Below are 11,751 nucleotides of genomic sequence, written 5' to 3' on the forward strand. Positions count from 1 at the left end.
TCTTATTAATATTGAAAGTATTTCAGCACATAGAATGAGCAGGTATGGTGATGGGATATCCCTTTGACGACAGTAATGAGAACCATTTAGGCAATGACACAGGATTCAATATTTGTGTAAAAAAAATTAATCCAAGATCTTATTGAATGGCCAAAATTCAAAATGTCTAAAACTTTGTGCATAAAATTTCATGAGACAGAATCGAAAGCTATCAATCAAAGGTAGTAAACCAGGCACATAAATTTTCTGTACAAGAAAGCGAGTTGTATAACATTCTGATGTTTGATGCCATTAGTCTGCTTGGTAGAAATCCAGTTTAGTTCTGATTTATGATATTTACTCAAATGATTTTGATTCGAGGAGCGATTGAAGCAGAGGAAACTTTGTAAGCAACATTCAATAAGGGTCTCCAAGTTTTGAAGTAAAGTTTGTCTTTATTTTCCATGGTTCTGGGTAACTGATATTTCTCCTATTGAATATGCATGGTTAATTGACCTTACTAGCAATGCCCACAATGTCCAGGACTTGTATCATTTGACTTAGAATTCAGAGAATTCAACATTTCATTGCATGTCAGAGCCCCCTCAATGGATTGATTATCACTTTCTGTCTGATAGTTTAGGTACCTAAAATCACCTAATGTTTCATTTAAAGATAATTTTCTGTTTCTTTCACTTGGTATAAACATAGTGACGCTTTGTTTCAACAAGAATTTCATCTTGTATTTTTAAAATGTCACCTTTTCCAGAAATTAAAGAGTGAAAGAGTTAAGAACATTTTGAAACATAGTATCTGTTTTTTAAAGATCGCAGAAGTAGAGTGTAGGTGTCTCTCCTTTGCGTATCCATTAAGCTTTGGATCTAATGAAAATTCCGTCCATTTTTCCTTTCTTAAATCTGCAAGTTCTCTTCTTTTATAGTCTAATAATTCATAATGTATATTTGTTTCCCTTTCAATTTTCTCCATTTCTTTTAAAACTTTTTTCTTCTTTATAAATTTCTGTTGTTTTTTTTTTTCTTATGTAAGGCATAGCTTATTGTTATTCCTCTGATATTCAGCAACATTGTCACGAATTTTAACTGATCATTAATATTGAATTTTATTTCTTGAAGAGGAATGTTATATACACCCTCATTGTTTTTCTGGTGTGTTTTAAATTTACCAAATTCTAGAGACAAAAAAATTAATGAGTGATCAGTACTGTATCCAAGTAAAATTAAAATATGATCAAGGTCAGTATATAAATGATTTGAAATTAGGAAAATGTCAAAAAGTGCTTTTTTATTGCATTTTGTCTAAAATGTATATTCCCTTTTTCCAATGATTTTTTTTCTCCAGCAATCCATTAGGTCAAACTCTCACGAATATCATTTGTATACTAAGCCGGAATTTTCAGAAACACTTGCGGTAGAAAATGTTTCAGGCTTTTTTTCCATATTTAGCAATTTTAATTCAAGTTAGTGTCTTAGGTCTTGAAATTAAGAATCTTTGACTTTATTCCTAGCAAATACTTTAGAATAAAACAAATTATTTTCTGAAACGAAATAATTTCGTATTAGCCGCTTTTATAAGTAACGCAAAATTGCAAAATCTCCAGACAATTTGCCATTGAGTAATACATTTGCTTTTAACAAGAAATTAAGATATAATTCGCAGTATCATATTCATCCTGTCAAAATGTGATCAAGAGCGGTTTTCTTAAATTCCAATATTAGTCAATGGTTTTGCGCTTTAATTCTTAGAAAATATTTATGTTTAGTGGATGATTGTACCTGAAATTTTATTTGGTGTCTCTTGTTATGTGCATCGCATTCAATACTATTTATTATTTTTTGCTCATTTGTTTAACCAAAAAAATTGAAAAGATAAACAGCGACAATGCACTATCTATAAAATTTATAAAAGCGAAGTAAAATGTTAATTTAAATAATGATTGTAATCACATATGTTTATATCTAAGAACAAATTAATTACTTTTAATTAAATGTAAAATGTATTCTACATTCAATTTTGTATTTTGAGCTGAAATGCAATAAAAATGATTAATAAATGGTGCATCATCTTTTGTACACCAAAAATATTTTTTTCTTAGAATTCGTCTTAAAATTTGAGTTGCATGATTAATAATGACACCTCTGTCAATTTTCTGAATTATAACTGAAAAAGCGTATTCTGTAAAATGGTTGCAAGTATACTGGTGCAATACTCAGCATCTCGTAGAATTTGATTTACATCTAACAATATGTAAGCGATCTTTGACACTTGTCAGAAATTAAAAAGTATATATCTATTAAAAAATTTCGTATGTTGTCAATACTTTTATAGAATATATTTGCGGACTGAGATATTTATCTTACGTTATTCAGCTGTAAAGGAAACAACTATAACAGACCATAAATGGACGGAAGGCGTAGGAAATGAGCAAAAGCACTTTGTTAATTATCGACGTTCTGTAAAACAGGGATTTTGTAAGGTCAATCGTTTGTTTCTATTTCAAGGGAATTGTCTATAGTTTTCATGCATTTTTCTCGATTAGTTTGTTGAAATGATAACTCTTATAGTATGTGGTTGCCGCCAAGTTCCATATCTTTTTACAGTTAGTTTGATATATATTCCCGTTAGGTTGAAAGGAGTGCGCATTTCTTCATGTAATAACGTAGAAATAGAACGATCAGACAAGAAATTCATTTGAACGGGAAATTAACTCTACTGGCAGTGTTGCACATTAATGAAACTTCAACAAATTTCAGGCTGTGTGTCAACCTTTTTACATTGTCAGTAACTTCTACGGAGAACATTAAAGCGTGTGTATAAGCTTAACAGGTTGGAGACAGAGTAAAAATAAAAAATATTCTATAGGTTTTCATAGACACATTCATCTTTTCAATGAATATGCGAGCTCTACGAATTTTTCGTCTAAAGGAAAAGTATTGTCATCGCATGAGTAAAAGCCTTTCTAGCGAAGGCGAGCGAGAAATGACGGTTATATTTTTAAAGCTTAAAAAGGATGGTGTAATCCTATCGCTGTGCCATTACCTTAAATTGAAAAAAAAGCTCTATATTGTCAAGGACATATTTTCCCAGCGCATATATTGATTATATAACTGTTAGAATTTGTGACAACCTGCCCTTCGACTGACAGTACATTATATATTTTTTGTCTTCTAAAAATATTTATTTTGTACTTTTTTCCAAATTGTATATTACAGTCTATTGATTTGATAGATAGAGCTTTTTCATTGTATATTTTGTCTAATACTTAGAACACGATGTACTCATCAATTAATATATTACTTGATCTTATATTACTTTTTGTGTATGTCTCAAAAGTTTTGGACATTATATCCGATTAGAATACATATTATTAATTAGAAGAAACTTACTCACCAACAATAATATTCTTGCACTATATCTATATGTATTCCAACATCTAATTTGAATATCACTAAATAATGATAATCATTCGTTGAAAATTAAATCCCTCCCTCGCAATAAAACGTTCTCATAAGTAACTGTATTCCTCCTCTATATGTACGTGTATTCCAGATTATATTAAAATTGAGGTCCGATTTGAATATCACATATAATCATATTCCTTCACTCAAAAACAAAACCACTTCTCCGCGAAATTTCAAACTCTGATAAAAACGAAACAATTGATTGTTGTTTTTCACCTTTAGAACACTTCAACAGTGTCACAGCATCATAATGTTCCATTCATGCAAACATCATTGCAATACCTAAAAAGATATATATCCAAAATGTATTGATGCTATATACACAGACTGAACGGATGTAGAGTCAAGGAATGCGAAACCTTATACTGGAATCGTACAGCAATGCATGACCTATATTCGTCGAATTACCATGAAGTATACTCATTAAGTAATTAACCGGATGTACCTATTACGTAAGAAACTGATTCAACTGATACTGAATCAGACATCGATACTGATCCCCTAGAACATTCTGGCACCGATCTTACGGAGTGGTGAGCTCTTTTATTGAACTTTAAACGAATCATTAATTATTTTAACCATTACAAGTCTCTACCTTTATAGAGAGAAAAACAAATGTTTACCGCACCACTTCTGAAACTATTGTTACCAGTATGACAAATTTCTAGATTTAGTCGAGAAAATTTTCAAAAGTATCGTATACTTCTACTTTTGAATTTGAAATGCATAGCGGATCTTCCTAAATAATTATAAACGACTATATAATAATAGTAACTTAGTAAAACATTAATATTGCTGTAAAAAGCATATATTTGTTTGATATTTTAGGTGCACATTGTGGTGTCTGTACTCGAATGCCAATGTCTCCTCCTCAGTTCTTTTCTATATATTTAACTTGGCTACATGATGTGGTATTTTCTTTGAGGGTGGGTCGGATGACAAAAGCAATTTAGATAGTTCAATAATGGGTTTAATGGTGGTAGTTGTATTACTACCAAGATGTAATTGTAATTGTAAACTGAATATTTATGTAATATATCCAAAGATATTTGGTTTATTTCGCAGTGTATAAGAATGTAAAATTTTCAAGATATTGACCTTTGAAGTGACCAGATGGTTATTTGTTAAAATAAGTCACATGCTATAATATTTTGAAGATAAGTAAAGGAGGTGATGATTTATTTCCTTTAGATCATATATAAGTATTGGAGTATTTGGCAAAAGTATGGAACACCAGGCTGGACAAAAACAGGAAAAATGAAATAAAACAACTAAAACCATTAAAGAGATGGACATGTACCGTTATATTACCCTACGACACCAACATTCGGAAATAGGATGTTGTTAGGAGAATGAAGTCGAAAACGGGAGATTTACAATGTATTACCCAGCAAGAAGGCTTTACTGCGAACTGTTTCATCATCGTGTTTTAGAAGCCTCATATTACAAGTTTGTGGAGACTGAGATTACCCTTTGGAAGACCAATTCATACATGAGTAAATAAATTTAAATCCATGAACTGGTGTCTAGGTAGAACACAATTGAAGTCCCCTCAACCACATAAATTTTTAAAAGCTTATAATCTATGCTAGCCCTGGTTGTTTGGATCTAAGTTGTTTTAGCGTCAAGCTATAATTTATATGATTTCAAATTAAGAATAAACGGACTTCTTTCGCATTTACCTGATTTTAGGTAAGAGTGGGTATATTATGATACATACATTAACTCCGACAAGTTGAATTAACCAGTTGCATTGCGGACAATCCTGTCTAGCCGCGAGTCCAACAATATACTATCTAGGTTGGTGTTAACTACCGTAAACTGTTTTGAAGGCATTGAGAAGCAGAAAAAAAGAACGTTGTCTTTTAATTTGAATGTAAGGCATATAAAATTGTCTGTTACCGGTAACATGCTAAAAAAAAATAGGGAAGGTCGGTATTTGTTTTTTACTGTTTGTTGTTTTTTTGGGAGTGGGGTGGGGGTGATTTTCTTTTATTAACTGAGACTTTTTGGAAATTATTTTTGTGTCAAAAATGAATACAAATAAGGGGTGTATGACTTTAGAGCATCAGTAAGTTGATTTCTAACATCTCTGACCATGTTAAAAGCATAAAAGTGCAGTTTTGCCACATTTTGTTAAAAAGTTGAAAAAAAAATCTCCAAGGCCATAACAACATTTAGGGTCGGACAAAAAATTTAGGCTATCATATATCATGATCCATTTCGTTTTAAATGAGCAAATAACTTAACGATGTAAAGTTTGTTTGGTATACTTTTCAAAAACTCCCGCTGTTCTGCCGTTACAAAACTTAAAAATAAACACATTTCCTTATTATATTATGAACGATCAAAACGTTAAAAGGTAAGAATAATATTTTACTTTAACTTACCAACACTGTCAGCATTTTTTTTTTTTCTTGTCATGTTTTAGACAACGTGTGTTGTAGTTGACATTACTTCTATAATGATACAATCTAAGTGAATGGGAATAAAACCATCATTTACCATGGAAAATGCATCAACCACTACAGGTTGCTACTCCAGTGCCTATCTTCTTCTTCTTGCTTACTGATGTCGCTAGAATCTTTATATTTTACGATATGCAGGATGACACTTCAAGAATCATTCAATGTATCTGAAAGGATAAAATTCCAGCATGCACTTAATTGCATATTTGAAATTTTATTAACCACTGTTATATAATATACACTTTGCATTTCTTCTCTTATATAATGATTGAGTGAGTTTTCGGAGAAGGTACTTGCTGAACGTGAACTATTTGCAGTATTTGCTATGTTTGTTGTATTAGTTTACAGTCCCATATGTCCAATAGGTTCTGGTGCAATATCCATAAATAGGTTGAGGTATTCGCAATGTAAGAGAAACATAATTGTGCTTTCTGTCAGCTTTTGTTGGTATATCTTTGGAGCGGTACAAGCAGGAGTGTTTCTGCACACATTTTGAAAATGGATTATATATAAATTAGTTTATTCTTGCTCGCATTTAAGATCAATTTTTAAAAAATGTCTGTTTTATATTTCAAATTAATCTGCATTTTAAAATTACAAATGTGTTTCATATACGAAAATGATGTTTTCAGTGTCTTCATCTGGTCTGGCCAATACAATCAAATATGACGAAACACGGATATTGAACTATTTTGTATTTTAAGTACATGTACAAATGTACAATGTTTATAACGGTCTGCTCGCTGTATGTTAGTGTTGTTTCTTTTTTCACAGTAAATTTTACTTTATGAAACATACAGGTATATCGTTTTTATTATGTTTCGATTCGAAAACATAATGAAGGTAATTGCGTTTAATGAGTTGCTTTAGCCGCAATAACGAAAAATGATGACAACTTTTTTATTTTGCAATCAGAGTACCTATACTCATTTTTTTTTTAAATAAAATGCAGGTCATTCAAGCTAATGTTTTATTCTTTTATTTTATTTCCCATATTTAAAGCACCATTAGTACAAAGAAAGAACGTCGTTTGATGAAAAATAATAATAGATAATACTTCCATTTAATTCAATTAGATCAATTATTTGTATTGAAACAATTTGTAATAGCCGTACTTACGCAAAACAAGTGATTTCGATTATACTTTTGTAAAATGGACTGCCTTCCTCATATATATATTGAATCTTACAAGATACTCCGTCAGAAGAATTCAAAATCATGACTTTTGTGCTTTAGAACGGACAATTTATTGAATATTACAAAATGAATATGTACATTACAAACTCCTGGGCATATTTTTCAATCGGTTGAATGCACTAAAATAAATTTGCACGGTGCTTTTCCTCAACTTTGAAAGTTTACAGATTTGTCCGGTATGCGTTTCATTTACATGATTTTTCCTTTAAACAATATATTTTTGACTGAAAATAATCAAGCTATAACACGTTTACTTAAACCCATTTTCCAACAGCTTATATTTTATGACAAATAGGTAAATAACGTGTATCATACAGATTAAGCAGTTTCATACAAAAAAATCTGGAAATACTAAGCAAGAAAGGTTTTACTCCTTTTTGATTAATCAGTGAAAAATATTATATAATAATCATAATTGAGTGCAATGTTTAAGTAATCAAAATGACATTGCTTTTTAATTGAATATCTAAATTCAGTAACCGTCTTTTTATATATTACCTAATTTATTTCAGTAGAAACTTACATCTAGAAAAAATGACATCCATAACGCAAGGAGTCTTGTATATATAACTTATATTTTATAGATTTTAGGACAGATCAATTTTGTTTGCAAAGTGTAAATCATAAAAACAACGGATGCAACTGAAAATATTGCATACATATTTAAATGTTCAGGTGAGTATTTATTTTGTGTGTAATCGAATGTACTAGTAAATAAGAAAAACAAAACATCAACTGTAAAACATGTGTTATGTGTGCGAGTTCAAATCCGTGCAAAAATGAAAAACATTTAAGAAAAGGAAGTTTTATGTGTACATACCAATTTTTTATCATGTATTTGTTGACTGTCATTTTGGTAACGTAAAATAAAGTCACGTGTAAATATATGCTACATATAATTGTTGCTATTACTTTTTAAAGCTCAAAAGTAGTTTCCAAAGAAAACAGCAACGTTACAATAAAACGTTATTAACAATAAGATAATCAAAGAGGGATCTTCAAATGACGAGTCCGAAACATTGCTTTCTTATTTGTATGATGATGTTTGAGAGAAACACGTGTTTTGATGTAATTGTTTGTACTATTTGAAATAACTTGCATTTGATATTGAAAATTATAGATAGAATTGTAAACCACATAGTATATATTAACACGAAGTACTGCATTTGAATGATTTAGCTATCAAAACATAATTTGCGACTGATCCATATAATAATACTTCAATAGTGTATTTTGTGTTACGCATTTCGTCTTGTAATCCGCGATATTGCTGTTGTTATATATATATGATATGATCTACTGCTATTCTGTCTATGGATGAAACGAAAACTTATGATGAGCGGAATTGTTTTGTAATGTTTTATACACGCTTCAAAATATCCGTTATTGTCATTTTGATACGTTACGTAATATCTTAAAAGGAATACATCTAAGATGTTAAGATAAAAAAATCTACCATGCCTGGCGCTCAGCATTAAAAAGGGGAACTGGCTTCTCTTCTCTCATACCCTCATGGCGACGGATGACATCAGAATATGGTTTGTCGAGAGTGATAAATGCAAGTTGTAGAATTTACTTCACAATCGACCTAGTATATTTCGACGTAATAGCAGTAGATCTATTATTAGTATATTCAATTCATTTATTTCATAGCTAAATTATTCAAATGAAGTATGTTGTTTTAATGTTTTAAAATATCCACGAATCTATTTATAGATTTGATAAAAATAAAGTAGGTTACTTGAGAGGAAGTTCTAATGTATAGTAGCATATTACACATACCGATTAGATATAAAAGCAAACAAGTGGCTGTAAATATGCTTAAGCATATGTCTGAAAAGTAAGTAACAAACAGTTTCCCTGAAAATTGAAATTAATTTATAACTACACAAGTTTTGTAAAAAAAAAAAAATAATTAAAATATGGCTTACCATTTGATCAAACATATTTTATTTGTTGCGACAAAACAATTTCACCTTCTTTTGCTGGCATTTGCATAAGACTGATGTAAGATGTAAAGTTGGGTAGGTGAAGGTATATTAAATTATCTTAAAGTAGATCAGGTTTGATTCTGATATATTTCTAACTGATGTATATAATGATAAGCTACAACCGAAATAAAATGTTTCAACATACTACTTAATATTGAATGGAATGTATGAATTGAAACAAAAAGAATTAAAAATATCAAAATTCACCAGTTCCTTAACGATTTTTGAAATAAATCCCTTAGATGCACTGTGACCCCAACCTTTTCCTGTTCATTTTTAAGGAGTTTTGCTTGTTATTAAATCTCCAAATTATTTTTAAAATCTCAACGCCAGAATTGTTTTCCCAATTTTGCTTTCATATTTCAATACATTGATATTTATACATACATAGCATGCTCATTATATGGATACAATTCTCCTAAAATTTCAATATTACATGTTTCACCATACATTTTTTGTCCATATATTTCAACAAAGTCGGAAAAAATATATATTGTACATAATATCTGTCCCTGAAATGTTTTACAAATAATAAGGAAGGATGGAAAATGATGAATTATCGAATGAGGAAGAGTCCTTAAGGTAAAAAGAAAAAGAACTGTACATATTTGAAGAAAAAATTATTTGTTTTCATGTATGGATTTAGTAAATAAAGAAGGTTTTAGGAAGGAAATGGAATTAAAAGGCTGCTCTGCTCAATCAAAATTCTCTGTTGATCTATATCACCATGAAAGTCAGTCCATTTTGAATGGTATACATCTAACTAATATATTCGATATTAATTCGTTTCTCAAGATAAAGCTTAAATAAATCAAAAGTTTTACTGTTTTACTATATTTACGTCTAAAAATGAAATATTTTGTAAGAATAAGAATATAATAAATGACACTTTTCTTATTTTTCCTAGTTTTTCACCTAACCCCCTCCCAAGATACAGTTTGAAAGTCTAGTGGGGTGTCTAATAGATATTAGAGAGTTTGAGATTTCAACCTTCGCCTTCCCCTTTAACGTCTCTGATATATATTTGGGGTAAAACGTCACCGATATGCGTGTATTTTATTTATATCAGACGTTGCTACTAAAGTTTTCCATGTAATATCAAGTAAGCCTAAGACTTCGCTTTATTACTATGTGAAATAAAAAGCTTAGTTTCAGGATTTCTGCTTATTAAGTTATTCGATTATCCATATGTATAATTGGACTAAATTTGATGCGTTAGCTCAGTAGGTAGAGCGTCGGTCTACGGATCGCGGGGTCGCGAGTTCGATCCTCGGGCGGGGCGTGTGTTCTCCGTGACTATTTGATAAACGACATTGTGTCTGAAATCATTAGTCCTCCACCTCTGATTCATGTGGGGAAGTTGGCAGTTACTTGCGGAGAACAGGTTTGTACTGGTACAGAATCCAGGAACACTGGTTAGGTTAACTGCCCGCCGTTACATAACTGAAATACTGTTGAAAAACGGCGTTAAACCCAAAAAACAAACAAATTTGATGCGAAACACGATCAATAAGTAAAAGAATAATGAAATTTTGTTTGGCTTATGATTTTAACTAAATACATTGAATTGAACCTGGAAGTATGAAGTTATCAATTGATTTTGAGAAACTTTGAGATTTTGTTTAAACTTTAACTTCTACGGCATATTTGTGTCCTCAGGCGGTATTGATTATACCAGATGGGCCTTTTTGTCGTAAGAAGTGAAGTTTTGAACGTCCGAAGATGAGATATCACGAAAGTCAAAACTTCAGTCTTTGTACATATACTCTGTCCACATACTCGGCATCAAAGACTGAAATCTGGATGAAGGCACATGGCATGACAGTCATTTTACTTGAAAAATGAATGATAACGCGCGATTATCATTTGGTGGAACATTTTATTTTAACTTCCAAATGAAATCAATCCGTTTCTGTCGGACACTTAATAAGACAATTACGTTTTAATTATAAACATAAAATGGTACTAGTAAGACGGAAATTTTTTTCTGAAGTATCAGACAATTTCAGATCTATGATATCATGATGCGAGAAGTTTCCTGTTAGCCGTATTGGATAACTCTATTCTTTACATGCACGGACTCAGAGCCTGGCAGAGGAGCATTGTGGGTCAATCCCCCTTTGATTCTTACATTTTACATAGAAACTCGGTGTGACTACCCCCCCCCCCCCCCCCCACGCCATGAATGGGTGACCCCTCTTTAAAGTTGGTATCCCTCTAATCAAAATTCCTATCTGCACATACTTTACTTATGAAATAGTATATTCAAACAAAAAATACGTGTATATGCCCACATGTTATTTTGTGCGACAATTTTCGTCTCCACCTAGCAGTTCTTGACTGTTTCGCTAGACACATTTTGACTTGGCACGATTATATTGTGTTGTCTGAGAGTTTGGCATTGTACAGAGTCAAACTGAGTGTCATGATGCCAAAACGTATGATATCACGAGAGTATCTTACATTTGTTTCAAATCGCCTGTTAAATGTATTCATAAATTGCGTATATTGGCTCATGTTATAAACATATCTTTTAAAAGGTTAGGTTTTCAACAGGTACAGTCTACAAGTAAAACGCGTCTTTTAAGGAATTCGATGTACAAAGTACCAATTCAAAGTAAAAAAATAAAATTTAAG

This window comes from Mercenaria mercenaria, chromosome 10, assembly GCF_021730395.1.
Source record: "Mercenaria mercenaria strain notata chromosome 10, MADL_Memer_1, whole genome shotgun sequence".
Taxonomy (NCBI): Eukaryota; Metazoa; Mollusca; class Bivalvia; order Venerida; family Veneridae; genus Mercenaria; species Mercenaria mercenaria.